General features: G+C 38.9%; 1 protein-coding gene across 3 annotated transcripts in view; it reads right to left on the bottom strand.

Moving 5' to 3' along the window:
* Positions 1–17,923, bottom strand: part of GAB1 (GRB2 associated binding protein 1) — a 124,373-nt gene that overhangs the window by 105,241 nt on the left and 1,209 nt on the right. The window contains exon 1 of one of the 3 annotated variants that reach the window (XM_047717546.1): positions 11,889–11,961. The exons of the other annotated variants lie outside the window; for them this stretch is intronic. The gene's annotated coding sequence lies outside the window, so the exon portion shown is untranslated. Of the gene's footprint in view, positions 1–11,888; positions 11,962–17,923 lie in introns of those variants that run through there. 3 annotated transcript variants of the gene reach the window in all.

Raw genomic sequence — 17,923 nt, 5'->3', positions numbered from 1 at the left:
AGGTATGAAAATATAAACACTACTGATTTACATTCTTTAAGTACCACATTCAAAGTACTTTAAAGATCCCAAAGTACTTTGCAAGTATTCTTTATTTTTTTAAAGATTTTATTGGGATGCCTGGGTGGCTCAGTTGGTTAAGCAGCTGCCTTCGGCTCAGGTCATGATCCCAGCGTCCTGGGATCGAGTCCCACATCAGGCTCCTTGCTTGGTGGGGAGCCTGCTTCTCCCTCTGCCTCTGCCTGCCATTCTGTCTGCCTGTGCTCGCTCGCTCTCCTCTCTCTCTGACAAATAAATAAAATCTTAAAAAAAAAAAAAGATTTTATTTATTTGACAGAGATCACAAGCAGGCAAAGAGGCAGGCGGAGGGTGGGGGGGAAGCAGGCTCCCCGCTGAACAGAGAGCCGATGCAAGGCTCAATCCCAAGACCCTGGGATCATGACCTGAGCCGAAGGCAGAAGTTTTATTAACCCACTGAGCCACCCAGGCACCCCTGCAAGTATTCTTTTTTAAAAATAATCTCCCAGTGAAATATTTTTAGTGGTTACACATTGTTCAGATAATAGTAAATGGAATCAAAAGCAGAAATCATATTTTGTCAGCTAATACACCCACCTATTCAGCAATATCTCTTTAGCCGGATATCTAGTATTCTTTTTGTGTACACAAAGAAATCACAGAGCAACTAGCCAGTCATCTTTGGTTTATATATATTCTAAAAATCTCAAAATTGCTCCCACAAAAATCAGACTAGCTTAAAATTTTCATTCTTCTTTCCTCCTGCCTTCCCAAAAAGCATTTAACATGTTCCTTCATCCACACAGACATTCCACACATAGTCTGAATTTTAAAACTTAGGCCATACAGCTTCATTTTCAGTAGAACAGAAAGTGCTGTTCCAAAATAATCTCAACATCACCCAGTCCCTAAGTTAGTCCCCAGTCACCAGACCCTACACAGAAGTCAGGATCTAGTATCTTAAAAAAGTTTAAAAATTAAAGGGAGATTGGAAGGAAGGTATAAATGGGATTACATACTTACCCAGGGTGACTCATTCTCATATGCTCAAGATTAAACTGAACACTGACTCTAGATCACGAAAGAATTTTTCCTCAGGGGCAGACAGGGGCATGGGATTTCCAAATGTACACTAAAGTAGGATATTCTGTGTGGCTCAGGTGAGCAAATCCCACATAATTAACTTCCTACTACAGAGAAGGAGTAAACATAGGTGAGGTGCACAACCTTTCCAAACGGCGCTGGAATAAAGCCCCTTCAGATGTTTCCCATGCTATAAAGATTAGATGGAGAGGCAAGAGAGACTGGGGTGGCACAACACTGGGACTATAGTTAACATCACTGAACTGTGCACTTAAAAATGGGTAACAGCAAATTTTATTTATTTATTTATTTATTTAAAAGGTTTTATTTATTTACTTATCTATCAGAGAGAGAGCGCAGAAGCATGGAGAGCTGCAGGCAGAGCAGGCAGAGGGAGAAGCAGGGTCCCTGCTGAGCAAGGCGCCCTATGTGGGACTCGATCCCAAGACTGTGGGATCGGATCATGAGCTGAGCCAGAGACAGCCGCTTTAACCAACTGTGCCACCCTGGTGTCCCATTAGTAAATTTTATACTGTGTGGTTTTTTTACAATTAAAAATTAAAATTAAAAAAAAAAAAAAGAGGGATTGGGGTAAATTTACCATATTGCCACTGCTCTGAGAGACAATGAAAATACTCTTAAGAGTGTCCATCTGTTCAAATGTGATAAATCAAAGTTTAGATTTTGGGAATGGCATTGGGCTGGGCTGGAGCTTGTGCTCCTATCTATGTCTGCCTGCAGAACCCAGTTGGCCTTGTAGTCAGGGTATTTCCTAGGTCCGACTGCCTAGGACCTCATTTTTTCTCATTAGGAATAGGAAAAGCAGTAGAAATTTTTTACCCCCTTCATTACTTTAAGAAAACCTGGTCTTTATCTTTCTTGAGTCATTTTCTTCCCCCTAAGGTTTTCAACAAAAATCTCAAAGTTATGAAAATTTATTCTGCTTTGGAAATATATGGTTTAAAAACACAAGAGATTTCTACTAAAAACATACATGAATGTTTTCAAGGCTAGAACCTTATGTGAAAGATTAAAAATATTTTAATATCCATGTTCCAATTTCCCTCCATAAAAACATATACTGTTTTATATATATATATATATATGCATATATACATATATATATATAAAATATATCATATACTTAACATATACTATTTCTCCAACTTAGGAATAAAAGCCAATTTCCTCAAAAATTAAGTATGCACAAAACCGATCATAAAAGAATATTATTAATTGCTAAAGACCCATTAAAATTAGTAGGGAAATATTAAACATTTAAATATGTTTGAGTACTAAAAACTATACCTTAAAACATATACATAACCAAAGCATCAACATACTAAAATTTTAAGTCAATCCATGTACTTTTCCTATTCAAATATAAGTAAATATAAAATTACCATAAGGCTAAATATATACATTAACTTTAATGATAAACCATATACAAGATTATACAAAGAACAATAAATCTGCTTACCCAAGATTTTATAACTTATTTTCCAAGTTGAACCTAAACAAGAAAGGTTTTTTTTATGTTTTATTTTTTATTTATTTATTTTTTAATTTTATTTTTTATAAACATATATTTTTATCCCCAGGGGTACAGGTCTGTGAATCGCCAGGTTTACACACTTCACAGCACTCACCATAGCACATACCCTCCCCAATGTCCATAACCCCACCCCCCCTCTCCCAACCCCTCTATCCCCATCAACCCTCAGTTTGTTTTGTGAGATTAAGAATCATTTATGGTTTGTCTCCCTCCCAATCCCATCTTAAACAAGAAAGTTTTAAGTTAAAATACTCCCACTGAAATCTTATAAGCTATATATTTTTTCATGCTGCAATTGCAGGACTACTTAATGTTATGGTTCTCCCTAAGAGCATTCATCCTTGTTTTCAGCAAATATAAATATTCACTGGAAACATCTATTGATATGTTAAACAACATATGGATTAGAATAAATTACAGAAAAAAATCTGAAAAAATAGTCAGAAATATTAAGAGACTAAGAAAAAACGTTTACCAAGTATATGATTTTAAAAGTACAGGAACGCTAGAAAATAAGGTCACCTGGAATGAAGAGAGCAAATCGTGAGCCCTGACTTCAATTCTCTGCACACAGTAGAAGTCACAGGAGTCTAGCCTTTCTTAGTTGCCAGAGTAAGTGGTAAAAGTTGGTTCTGGGTCTCCGCATCGAGCAACAGCTCTTCTCCTCACCTCAGGAGCCAAATGATTTACTAACCAAACTTACTTGGACTCACAGTGCAATGAGAGGGTGTGGTAGACACTTCATATAATGACAGTAATGATACCTGACACTTATAAAGTAGATGTCGAGATTCTCTAAGATCTTGTGAGCAGATGGGAAGAGTATGTAAGAGGCTAAAGTATTTCTGGGCATTTCAATAAATGGAGAAGAGAGAGCATGAAGGATGGAAAAAAGAAGGGAGGGAGGAAAGATTAGCAAGCCAGTGAATACGAGACCATAATGGTGAAAAGTTTTACAAAACAGTCTGGGTTGCTAGCATGGAAAAATGAACACTTTGACACAGGGATGGCCAGAGCTGGGTAAAGAATGATTTCACAAAAGCTGATAGCCATCCTTTTGTAAGTAACACTCCAAAATCCTTTTACTTTGGGTGGGGGGCGGTGTCAAGGGCTTTCTGCATTGTAACTGAATGGAATCATGAAGTTCCTTTAAGGAACTAATACGCCAAAAAACAGACATAGCTTTCTAGAAATGGAGTAAGTTCAGTAGGAAGTTGGAAATAAAGTACTTTACTTTATTCCTTTGCTAGGATTAAATAACCACTTCCACCTAGTCCACTTCTTGACTAGTTTTCTAAATAAAGTCTGTCTTGTCTGTCTCTCTTGCTCTCTTTCTCTAAAATGGACTTTAAAATCAAATTTCAGGTTTAAAAAGTAGATTAGAATATATACATTAAACACAGATACAGAGACACACACAGACTAAAAAACAAAAGAACTTCTTTGGTGCTCTTTTATAAATCAACCACATCTCAACTAACCCTAATTAAAGTGAACCAGACATGAATAATAACGACAGTAGGAAAGAACACTTGAATTTAGAACTATTCAAGGAAATCTGGATTTTAATAATATGCTCTCAGATCCAATAACCAGAATAACCAGAACTTCTGGTGAAGGGCTAATCCTTCTTCATATCTTTCCCCTTTGTCTTAAGCCATTCATAAACTCTTGATTCAGGAATGCACATTCTTTTTTAAATCAATAGTTACATAATACCTTCCTTGATTTAATAATGTCTTCTGAGCATCTCAGTTAGGCACTTTTTCACATTCTAACCTTTCTAAAAATTCCCTTTCACTCTGTCTTCCTCTAAGTATGTCCCCTTTATGGGACAGTTTGATCTAAATCACTGCTAGAAATAGTAAGCACATAGCAACACAGCATATTTCCCTTATATCTTAATAGAGAGGTTAAAGTTACTTTCTGAGTTTTGGATTTTGTCTTCCTAGCCCACTCTTCATACACACTTACTTCTACTGGATTGTCTTTCTTCTTCCTTTTTCCCTCCATGCCCAACTAAGGATTTCTCCAAGTATAATTTCAAAAATCACCTACATCAGAATCAGCAGGGATTTGAGGCAAAAAGTGTTTTGGACTTCAACCTCAATCTACTAAACAGCAGAGGGTGGGTAGGGCTCAAGAATCCTCACTTTAGAAGTTGCCCAGGTGACTATAATACATACGGAAGAAGTCTGAGAACCACTGCCCCAAAGCCTGGATTCTTCCCAAAGGACACAGGGACTCGGCCAAATAATAAACAAGCATCATTAGAGTATCTGAAAAGAGAGCATGTTGGCAATTCTCTATTCACCTTCCTTTTAAAAAACAGAGGGAAGAGGCAAGAAAGCATGGAAAGTAGAACAGGAGCTGACTATGAGACATCAGCATAAATGGCGGACTCGTCAGCCCTGCTCTGTGGCTACTGCCAATTACAGTAGCCAGACCTGCAAGAGGACTGATTAAATGTAATTTATAAAAAGTAAACAAGCTGGGCGGCTTGTGAACAATGAATGGTGATACTGAAGCCAAGAGGTAATAAAAATCATGAATAAACACTTCACATCCCCCTCCCCACCCAGACAACAATTAGTTGTACTCTGGCTAGGATTAGCAAGGGCAAAAATGAATATCTGGGTAATGATTTAAATGACAACAGACCCTTTGAGAGAGATTTTGTCTATCAAATAAACCCTAGTGAAAGTTACACAGCACCAACCTCTCGTGTTCATAAGCTCAGCCACTTTAATAACTGTTCTTCTTAGCCTTACTGAGGTTTAAAAAAAAAAAAAGTTTGGTTCCAGTGCTACAATACAATCCTACAGTTGAAATATAGTTGGCCCTTGAATAACACAGGGGCTGGGGTGACAATCACCCATGCAATCAAAAATCTTGCATATAACTTCTGACTCCCCCAAAACTTAACTACTAATCCTGTTGACCAGAGAAGACTTATCTATATAAAACAGTCAATTAACACATACTTGATATGTTTTATGTATTATATACTGCATTCTTACAAGAGTACTTTTTTCTTAATTTTTCTGGTATTCTAGGTTTCTAGGTTACCTTGTTCATCTGTGAGCTTTTCTTTCTCTTTGTCTTTTTTTTTTTTAGGGTGGGAGGGGCAAAGAGAGAGGGAGAGAGAGAACCTCAAGCAGGCTCCAGGCCCAACACAGAGCCTGCCTGAGGGCTCGATATCACAACCCTGACATCCTGACCTGAGCTGGAATCTAAAGTCAGACACTTAAAGGACTAAGCCACCCAGGTGCCCCCATCTCTGAGTTTTTTAAATTGTTGCAAATCTCCAAAACATTTTCCATTATATTTAATGAAAAAAGTCCACATCTAAGTGGACCCACCTGGTTCAAATCCGTGTTGTTCAGGGGTCAGGTATATAGCTTCTAATGGACACGTAGGGAAAGAAACTAAATAATAAGCATGCAGAAACTAAGCTTGTGAAGAATTTCTCTACATTAAGGTTTCTCAATGTCAGCACTACTGTCACTTTGGGCTGGATAATTCTTTGTCGGAGGCGCTGTATTGTGCAACGCAGGATGTTTAGCAGCATCCCTGCCACCACCGACTAGCAGCCCAAGTACCCCTGCTGTGACAGCTAAAAATGTCTCCAGACATTCTCGAATGTCCCCACAAAATTACCTCCCCACATCCACTAAAAACCACTGCTGGATACAGAAGCGTCATGAAGAAAAGTTTGTATTAATAAAATAACTCATACGACATATTTCTGACATCATAAGAAAACTCACAGTTTCTTTTAAATATATGTATTCTTTTAAATATATATATATGTATAGTACATACACATATTATATATACCTTTTGAGTATATCACCCTATTTTTCCATACATTTTTTCCATTACTAGGGGCTAAAATACAAAAATCTTAATATTGTTTAATAAGGTATCCAAGCCATCACAAAAGGGGCACATAATAAAATAACTGTGAGTAGGCCCAAAGTATTTATGCCCATTTAACAAAGCCAACATATCCATCAGGCACAGAAGGCACAATGCCCATGAGAAGTGTTTTTATATTAATTTATTGTAAAGTCAGGATAAAAAATGAATAGAACAATAACAATACCAGCTTGGAACTTACTCATCTTTATAGTGACACACTTGTAAAATACAACTTTTATTCTTTTTTTTTTTTTTTTTTTAATAGAGGAAGGGAAGCCCATGAAGGCAAAAGTACCTGGGGTTCACTAGGCACCATATGGCCCCACGATCTGAATGGGTAGTAAGCAATTAAAACAAGCATGTATGATCAGGTGTGACAGGCACCATGCTATGGAAACGGAAGAGTATCAAAGGAGGATTAAACAGATGCTGGCAGCCCACTGTGTCTATGTGTGGGAGTGGTGGGAGTTCAAAGGAGGCTTCAGGGGCAGAGAACAAGCAGAAGTTAGCCTGGTTGTGCCAGCAGATGGGAGGACCAAAAATTCTGGGAGAAGAAGAGAGCAGGGCAAAGGCCAGACTGACAGATCACAAGGCCAGTGTGGGATGTGGGAGTCCAGCAGAGCTTAAGCGGAGGCGAAGGTAGCAACAAATACTACGGGAGGCACACGCAGGCACCCCATCACAACAGGCCTTGCAAACTGAGAAGTTTGGGCAAAGGCCAAAGGAACTGCTTAGAGTAGCTTCAAACTGGGAGCGGTATGCTCAGATTTGTGTTCCCAAAGGCCACTCTGGCTGCCTTAATGAAGACAGTTTGGAAGAATGGAAGGAGAGAGGCCACTGGCTACTGCCTCAATCCAAAAGAAAGGCAAAGGCACGTTAGGTAGCAGAAGTCGATTAACTCAAGAGATATTTATATGCTGTCTTTTTCTTTAAGTGAGATTGAGAGAGATCATGCACATGCACGCAGGGGGATGAGGTAAGGAGTTGGGGCAGTGCAAGAGGACGAAAATATCTTAAGCAGGCTTCGTGCCCAGCAGGGAGCTCCACAAGGGGGGCTGGATCTCACAACCCTGAGATCATGACCTGAACTGAAACCAAGAGTTGGACGCTTAACCAAATGAGCCATGCAGGGGCTCCTCAAAGAGATATTTGGGAGGTAAAACTGATAGGACTTGTCACTGGATATGGAGAATGAAGGACGGATAACAAGAAACACCTCTGCACAAGTGATGGTGGAGGCACTGACTGACGGAACTGCGAGAGGACCAGGTAGAGGGAAAGGATAAGGCTGGCTGTGGATATGCTGAGGCTGGGTTGCTGTGGGGGATCTATGTAGTTATGGATCTAAGCAGTTAGATGTGGACTGAGAAACAGACTGAGATAACACCCTTGAATAATCATCGTATGATTCAAGGCCATTTAAGGTCCAGAGATGGGGGGCACCTGGGTGGCTCAGTGGATTAAGCCTCTGCCTTCACCTCAGGTCATGATCTCAGGGTCCTGGGATGGAGCCCCACATCATGCTCTCTGCTCAGCGGGGAGCCTGCTTCCCCGACCCCCACCTCTCTCTGCCTGCCTGTCTGCCTACTTGCGATCTCTCTCTCTCTTTTTTTTTTAATTTACCAAATAAATAAATAAATAAGATTATTTATTTATTTATTTATTTATCAAATAAATAAATAAAATCTTTATTTAAAAAAAAAAAAGATCCAGAGAAGGGCTTTAAAGGTTAGGAAAAAATGCAAGGTTATAGTAACAATTATGTGTAAGTCTATAAGAATTCTGCAGAAACTGAGAGCCCAGACCTTTTATCAAATTTTCAAAGGGATTCCTGAACTCACATATTTTGAAGCAGCAACCAACAGCATGAAATGGGAGACAAGGCCCATGCAGTGCTGGCATTAGAATGCTGAAGAACTCCCATACATAAGAAGATGAGAGCCCAGTATTAGGAAAGCACGGAAAGAAGATTTTGAAAAAAGGGACTGGTTGTTTCTCCATCAATGTAGTTAGGAGTTCCATGAAAAGTAAGAACTAAAAAGTTCAAATCTAGTTCTGCTATATCTGGCAACCAGGAGGTCACTGGGGACCTCAGAGCAAACCGTTTAGGAAAAGGACATAGACTCTATTCCATTAGGAAATGAGCAGCAGGTGGAAGCAGCCAAGTGTACAAAACCCACTCAAGAATCTGGCTGGGGGTGGGGCGCCTGGGTGGCTCAGTCGTTAAGCATCTGCCTTCGGCTCAGGTCATGATCCCAGGGTCCTGAGATTGAGTCCCGCATCGGGCTCCCCACTCAGCAGGAGGCCTGCTTCTCCCCCTTCCCACTCCACCTGTTTGTGTTCCTTCTCTTGCCGTCTCTCTCCCTCTCTGTTAAATAAATAAATAAAATCTTAAAAAAAAAAAAAAAAAGAATCTGGCTGGGGGCACCTGGCTGGCTCAGTCAGCAGAGCATGCAACTCTTGATCTCAAAGTTGTGAGTTCAAGCCCCACACTGGTACAAAGCCTACTTTAAAAAAAAAAAAAAATTCTGTCTAGGGAAGGAGGAATAGAAAGAGTCTCATTCCAGCTCCTGCTTTGAAAACAGAATCCACTGTTTAAGATCCTGGTGAGAAATCTCTAACCACTTTCAGTAAGCCTTCTCAGAGTCCCTGAATTCACCTCCTTCTGCTAAATTCTTCTAGAATCTTATATTGAACGCCACTGATCATAATATAATTTGCAATACTAAGTGCATCCTATGTAGCATATAAACTCCCAAAAAATGGAGACAGCCTTCTTGGTCCTCTTTTTCTGAATTCTTCACAGTACTTTTTCAAAGCAGGCATTCCCTCAGTGACTGGAGAGATATGACCCAAGGGATGAGAGATCCGGCTCTGCCAGAACAGCTAGTTAACGTGTAGGACCTGGGACAAATCAGTCTCCCAGAGGCTAATTTTCACTCCTTATAAAAAGTGGAGGTTGGATTCTTGACTAGGGAAGGAGATCCGTGTAACTGGGAAAGATACTCAATATAGCTTGTTTTGGTAATGTAAATCATAGAAAGAAAAACTGGATAAAAAGTCAAAAGACAGCCAAATGACACATGAAAGAGAAATGGGTTAGAAACATTGAAAAACACTGTACCAGACGATCTATAATTTTAGGTTTAAAATTGTATAATTATCTGGTCATGTTGTTCAAGAGATCATGCAAAGTATCATACCGTACCTTTAGACACAGAGAACAAATGCCATCTTTGTCCTCTGGAAACTAATATCCTATTACAAACACTAAAGAATGATAACTGAAGCCATAATTTTCTTTGTAAACAGATCGTGTGTATGTACCTTTTACTGTGTATACTGTGGGTCATTATGAAAATCACCTGGAAAAATATATCAAATACAAAAATATATTACGATTGCTTTTCCTTTTTTGACTACTTACTTAAGTGAAGAAAAAGGAAAAAAGGAATACTGTTCAAAAGCACCAGTTTAATTTTGCACCCTGTTCTTCGGAGATAAATGACCTATATACCCAGTGAAGATTACTCAGAAGGCTTTGGTTTTATGTAACAGCATCACTAGGATCAAATTACCTCCCCAAATACTTTGCATTCTTGTTCAGTATTTCCTTCTACCTTTTCTCAACACTTCAAACATTCAAATCTGAAACTGTCAAGGAGAACTTGTAAAATTTAATACTCCTACACAACTTTGGGGTCAATTATAACGTTGCCGGAGGGAAGGGGGTTCAAATAATACCTCCTTAACTGAATGAGGTGATCATTCCTCTTCAAGATTTACCTAACGCCACTGGAATTCAAAACACTGGAGGGAGCATTTTACCAAGTGTTTCTCTTTCAAGAGTGGAAGATTAAAAGTTTTCTCCCGCTAATCAACTGGTCATCCCCCCAACTAGAAGCACTTTCATCTTGGCTGCTGTGACTCTGGCCAAGGCACCAATGGGAATATGTGATGGATCGGAATTGAGAAAGCACACCAGGTACTTAATTCTTTAATCAGGTAGTCATCTGGGGAGGAGTTCTGCTACTCGGAAAGTGGCCTGACCACATTTCCCAATACAGTAGTAACTAAAAACTGCATTTCAGGAGAGGAAAACAATCTACATGCTAGGTGGAACATTATTACTCCTAGTCTTGATTACCACATTACAGGGTCAGAAATAACTGCCCCCTTTTAGAGAAAAGATGAAAGAATGTGTGTGTAAAGATTCTAACACAAATACTCTGTGATACTGGTGGCTAGGCTTACATTACAGAGAGAGAAATGAAAACAAAAAGAGCAAGAGGGTAGATAGAGATCCACGGGACAAAGAGTGCTTTTACCTTTCTCCCACTTAAAAAAAAGTTAGCAAATAAAATGTTATAGCAACTAGGTAACTGATGTATTAAAACAAAAAATAAAGGGGCGCCTGGCTGGTTCAGTCAGTAGAGCATGGGACTCTTGATCTCGGGGTTATGAGTTCGAGCCTCACACTGGGTTTGGAGATTACTAAAAAAAAAAAAAAAAGTAAGTAAACTAAAAACAAAACAAAAATAAAAACAAAAACAAGTACAACAGATTGAGTTCCCAAACTTCTCCTAAGAGCTAATGTCCTATGTCCTCATTTCACAAAAGCAAACCTTGACTAAAATTATATTACCTGCTTCCTTCATGTATACTAACTAAATATCTGTAGGCAAACGACAAATATTCGACTCAACCAAGCAACAGGAAAGTAATGTACAAAGCCATGGCGTCAACTGACATTTTTCCCCTTCTTCAGACTATAGCTGCCCTCCTCTCACTTTTCTCTTGAAATGTAAAATGGAATGTTGATGTTTTCTTTTTTCATGTGTGGCGTTCTTAAAGAACGTATAAAACTGTTTTCAAAAAAAAATTTAAACCACACAAGTCAAAGAAAAATAAAAAAAGGAAAAGAAAAACAATGAACAGGATAGTTAAAGCAAAGTTTAATATTTTTCTTCCTTTAAAAAAAATGACCTAAGATTTTTACATTGAAAAGAAATATTTGGACTCTCCGTATATTGTTTTTAATTCATGGAACAATGTACCTATTTGTTTTTTTCCTTTTAGGACTTTTTTTTTTTCTTTTTGAACATAGGGAATTATTTAGGCCAAGTATGAATTCAAAGTAAAAAGTTGAGAGAAAAAAGAAATACCAGCATAAGAAAAACTCATGGTGAATTTGGCATTTTTTCCAGTATATAAAAATAAAACTCAGTTTAGAAGTATGATAAAAATTTCTGAAATACACATAAAGGAGAGAACAGTTAAATGGTAGAAAAAATTTAAGATAACTCACATTTCCCCTTCTAGAAGCTCTATTTCTTGCAACTTACATCTTCATGTGCAGTTTGCATAGAGCAGCTCTGCTAAAAACAACCACATGGAAAATTTTTGTTCCAGATAATACTGCAGGACAGGGCTTGGCAGCTACAAGTTGTAATCAGAAGTTTCAAGAGCTAATGTAACAGAGATAACAACCAAACATGCGTTCAGTGCGCAGCGGTAACTACTTTTCACAAAGCAGGCTGCAAGAGGGTCAAAAGCTGTTAGGTTCTACTTCATGCGCCTTCAGCAATGAGAATTATTCTCTTCAGTTAGAGAGTTTTGCGCCTATGAATAAAAGACTGCTGAAAATATAAAAGATTCCCTTTTCCAGTTCAGGCATTCTTATATTATTTAAGGGGCTTACACATATAAGCCTGAAATGGTCAAAGTGACTAAAGTGACTTTTCCCAGTACTTCCACAGGCCTGAACTGCCACCTCCTATTCTGTAAGACTCCCTGCCATCTACTTGGCAACTGAAGAGGCTACTTATTTAATGGACGTGGAAATCCACTGTACAAAGAACCACTTTTCCCGGGGAGTAATCTAAAGAAGAAAAGAATGCTAATTTTATTTGTGCTTGTAGCCAAGGAGGAGAGAATAAAGAGACCTGTGACTTGGTAAGTTTCCTGTAGTCAAATCCCTAGACTGAGATAAAAGGACTCACAGAAATGTTGTGACTTCAAGCCAAAGTTCAAATGGCAAACTCAGATGAAGCTCTAACTTGGTGGAAATTAGCCACCATGTTAATTTGAGGAATGTGAAATGAGAGAAACCCCTCCATCAACAGTCAGAGGGGGTTTAATGAGACCCAATGGTGTTATTCTCTTTCCTCCAACACTAGCTGGCACTCACACAGCTGGGCTAAGATGGCTTCCAAAGTCCAAAATAAGACACTAGCCCAAGGGAGTGCTGGCCCTCCTGCTGGAACTCAGGAGCAAATGAATCAAAGGCTCTTTTATTCTCCCTCCCACCAGAACATGCTCCCTCTCTGTTGTAAACTAAATGCTTGCCAGAATGAATTATTTAGCTCAAAACAGACATAAAGAAATTCTTAAATAACACATGTCCCTTGGAATTTTAATAAGTTCAGGTGACCAAACGAGTTGTTTTGTTTGCTTGTTTCTTGTCTGACACATAATATTCACTTGTGGTCAGGATCCCATCAGGAGCATTAGGTCATGGCAGAAACAGAAACTTCTCAAAACGACAGTTTACAGCTGACATCCAAGCTCCATACTTGAAACTTAGGTGTTCTGAAGCTGTTCTCTTCCCTAGGATGTCTAAACTCAACACAAAGTCTTTGTTCTTCCTTTAAAACCAGGCTTCCCTTTGGGATTTACTATTTCTGCCAGCAGGACCTCAGTTCTTCCAAGAACAGAGCCTGAAAAGTCGTTTTTGAATCCTCCCCTGGCAGCCCCTTCCCATTCGCCTCTCAGTTTGAACTCTTAAGCAATTATAGTCTGAATCATTCATCTGGCAAGTAGTCATATATGGTCTTATAACATATGTCTTGTAAAACGATTTAAATGTAGGTGCATTTACAGCTTGTCTTCACAGATAGATTAGAAACTCCTTGAGGGCAGGGAGCAGGCCTTTCCCTCCATTGTATCCCACACATGACACATTACAAAAGCTCCAGAAATACTAGTTGATTTATTCAGTCAACAGATACTTGCACTTCTATTCTGAGCCAGGCACAGCGCTGGGTACTGGAGACACGATGACACTGTGACACTCAGGGCAGCAACTTCACAGCCTTGTACTCAGTGAGCCTGTGTTCTATTAAGGCAAACTCTAGAGAGTCCCCAAACTACTTAAGCAGTTCCTCATACATTCACTAAACTATTTAAGATGAGCAAGAAATTAAAATTTATTTCCCAAAAAGGAGGCTTCTCAATAAGAAGCTCCTCCCCTCTGCCTCTCACTTCCAAGGAAATATCTATGGAATGTTAAGCCACAAGAGAATTTATAATCTAGATCTGCATAACCCTTCCCCATTTTAGAGATGAGGAAACTGAGGGTCAGAATGGTCAAAGATCACCTAGATAAAGGCAAGTCAATCTAATCCTGCATCCTGACACTCAGTCCAGGATTCCTTTCACAGTAGCACAATTTACTCCAAATCCTTCACAAATAAAGTAGTAGTCTAGCTGCTGTGATGTCCCTTCCCCTGTGTTAGTTTCTGTAAGAAAATTAGGAGTGATAGCACTCAATGTTTTGAATCTATCAGTCTTAAACTTCCTCAATCTGCAAATTATCAAGGCCTTATCTGCATATTTTTATGTTAACTACAAAATATGGAATTCTACTGGGGCACCTGGCTGGCTCAGTTGGAAGAGCATACGACTCCTGATCTCAGATCATGAGCTAGAGCCCCACGTTGGGTACAGAGATTACTGAAAATAAACTTTAAATACATACATACATATGGAATTTAGTCATAAAAAAGCTTCGATGCTTTATTTTTAAAGCAGGCTTAATAACTACACAACACACTGAGATAACCAATTCAGCTGTCAACAAAATTATCCAAGTATAACTCTTGTCATATTATTGTATTTTGTTCAAAGATGATCTTTTTAAAAAACTTAAAATCAAATTTTCAAAACAGCAGAATTCTAAAACTACCTTCCAAACTGATACAACTTTCTAATGTTAATTTTAAATCCCAAAGACAACAATCAGATTTAGGAATTCAGCAAGTTTTACATGGAGAGTTTTATACTCATCATTAAACCCAGGCATAATGAAACAATTATCAACTATCAACCACCTATCATGAGGCTTAATGTAATTAGTAGTTGATGATCTTTGTTAACAGAAACAGTGTTCCTGCCACATGAGAAAAGGTAAAAAGAAAACATTAAGAATCTGCATGGACATTTACTATCCTGAGGTTTTCAAGAAAAAAATTACTTCAACAGAGTAATTATGCTCCTTCAATCACTAAGTAAAAGCTTCAGAGAGTCCCTTTACTGCTACTAGTAATTGCAAAAAAAAAAAAAAAAAAAGCACAGAAGAGCTTACAGACATCACATCACAATCCCATTTGCTGTAGTGGCACTACTGAGCAGTGACCTAATGCTTAGCACAGATCCTGGGCAGTCCCTGAACAAAGAGATGCTAACTCTGCCTGCTGGGTCCTCCATGTAAGATGTGAGGTGCCCACCCAGAGAAAGAGGCTATTTCTGTTTCTAGGCCCATTTCCAAAACCAGGGGCATGCTCTGGAAGTCCAGACAAGAACCATCCTATTAACTAACAGCTGAAGAGTGGAGCCCAAGCTGGGTGCAGATTCCACACGAGAGAACTGGCCGAGGTCTTGCTCCCAGACTGGCTGGCAGCTCACAGGCCACCTTGGTCAGGCCTCAGAAGCAGGTTCTCCTGCTGAGATTACACACTTGCCCAATGCTGACAGCTGGGCCATGGAGGAGCCTGAACCTGGTGTCCAGACTCGAGGCAGGCCACAGGGAAGCTCCTCCTGCAGAGATATGGTGATAACCAGCTGGCTTAAACCAATCCTTTTTGGTTTTCAGACTTACATTTTATCTTGGCTGAAATTTCAAATAGTGATGAAAATCTTACCATTATTTCAAATAGCTGATTTGTCTTTAAATAACTTCTTAAAAATCTGAGCACCACTGTTGAGTGCATACTACCAAGAATTTACTTGTTTTCTGCAACCCTAGTGATGGTGATCTGTGTATATTTCCAATGAGGTCCTTAAAGTAAAAAAGCAGCTGTTTAATATACAACATAGGAAAAAACCAAAACACAGTGGTAGCAAAATTGAAGGAAAGCATGAAAATTTTTACCTCCACTTTAAGTAGAATACATAGAAGAGGTTCTTACCCTTTTGCAAATAGATATAGAAAAAAGTAAAAAGAGATGATCAGGCTAGGGAATATACACACTATTCCAGGCTTTCTCTTTTCATGTGCCTTTCACTCTCTCTAGGAAATTTAAGAAAAGCTTTCGTACCAGAGGAACACACTAGTGTGCAAAGAAAATGCTGTGTGAGTTGACTATGAAATAGTAAACATAAAAAGGAGTTGTAAATGGAATGCACTGAAGCCATAAAGTGAGATGACTTTAAAGATAAAAACTAAAACAATTTCTTGTCATATAAAAGCCCTTAAGTACCATCTTAATTGTTTGGACTACCCTATAAATACTGTAAACAGTGAGACAACTGTTGAAATCCCATGGACCAAATGCTCCCCAAAAGAATCAATGTCCAAACTCCCTAACATCTCATTAACAATCACAGTACCATTCATCCAAGATATCTTTTCACAGCAAAGCCATTCATTAAAAACCACTATCAAGCAACATTTTATCTACTGGATGGCCAAAAATGTTTCCTTTTACCCTTTATTTTCATAAAGATTTTACATGAAAAGAAAACAAGAATCAGAAATGGATGAATATATGCATGTCTTTGAGGGTTAAAGCTGCTTTAGCAAAAACAATCTGAATTGGACATCAAAGCCTAAAGATCAATAATCTGGAAATGTCAAAAACTTCTGGGCAACCAACTTGACAGCTAAACTATAAGATAGTCCTCATTCTAACTTACAATACTCTAGTCATCCTCTGGGACCCCTTAAATTCTGGTAGCCACCCTGCACACTGTTTTCCTGGGCCATATCCATGTATAAAGAAAACACTAGTACTCAGCCAGGCAAGAAGAACCCCACCTCCTCCAAGCTGTTGGGCATACTCCTCCCCCTGCGGAAAACAGTTTAGGGAGCCCGCTATCTCTCAAAAGTATCCCTATGGTTTCAGACTACAATGAGCTTATTCCTCAAAACATCTATTAAAAAAATAAATAACAGTCAGCTTCGGCACACGATCTGAAACCACTTTTTGCTGTTAGCTCATTTCACATATTGTCTCATTTCTCTGAAAACTGAGAAAGCCGCTTGGAGGGTCTTATGTTTCCTTAGCCTACGCATCTTATCCCCCAACTTGCTTCTTCCTTACATTCTCAACTAATACTCAGACTCCTAGAACGTTATAAACTGAAAGGAGCTTTAAAGATGACTTAGTCTGAGCTCCACTTGAACTAGATGAGTCATTAACCTTTTATAGCAGTTAGGCATTTCTGGGTTCAAATCCTATGGCACATTCTGGTTACCGAAACTGTTTTCTCATTTGCAAAACAGAGATAATACCCACCTCATAAAACTGTTGTAATGAGCAAATGAAATAATACATATTTGGGGGGGCGCTTTTCATTTTCTTTGTCCTTGCTAAGACAATCTTTTTGGCTGATTTTCTCCTTAAATTATATAACACTAAATTGCAAGCCCACTAGGCAGGGCTTCTTTCCCGCTATATTTTCTAATCTTATGATGCCTAGTCCAGTGGCAGGCATCTTTTGAGAGAGCCATAAATCAACCATGTGAAAGAATGTGTTACGTCTCTAAAATCACTACTTATTTAGGCAACTGTACTGTCCTTTAGTTTCCTCCTAGAACTTCGTCAGGTCCATGTGTTTCCTAAACTTGCCTCTCAAAACAAATTCACCTATCTCCCTACTCCCTCTTCTCACACACGTACAACCTTCTTTTTGGAACTAAAGAACTAAAGCACGGCCCCCACAAATGTTAGAAGAAAGTTGCACCTCTACCAGAACATTCAGGAAACTCTGGTAAGTAAAGAGACGGGATCTGGAAGGGTTCAAGTTTCTTAGATGTGTGGCATCAAGTTCTTAAATGAGAATGACTTGTCTATAACAAATGCTGGCAGAAAGTGAACCAGAAACTCTCTGGTGAGTCGGTGCAGTTAAACACTGTACTTCACTCCACTATCCAAGCAGTGACTAGTAAGATTAATTTGGGTCCTAATACTGGGTGTAGATATCGTTCAACAAGAAGTTCCATTGGAAGTGCCGGCCCCTGACAGTAGATTTGTATTTAAGGAGGCACATATTTGGTTTTGAAAACACATTTTACTAGAAAAACATTGGTTCCATACGCCGGGACAAACGTCATTTCTTTCC

This window comes from Lutra lutra, chromosome 2 (genome assembly GCF_902655055.1).
Source record: "Lutra lutra chromosome 2, mLutLut1.2, whole genome shotgun sequence".
Classification (NCBI taxonomy): domain Eukaryota; kingdom Metazoa; phylum Chordata; class Mammalia; order Carnivora; family Mustelidae; genus Lutra; species Lutra lutra.
The sequence above is the reverse complement of the archived record's forward strand: the minus strand, read 5'-3'. Positions and strand labels throughout refer to the sequence as shown.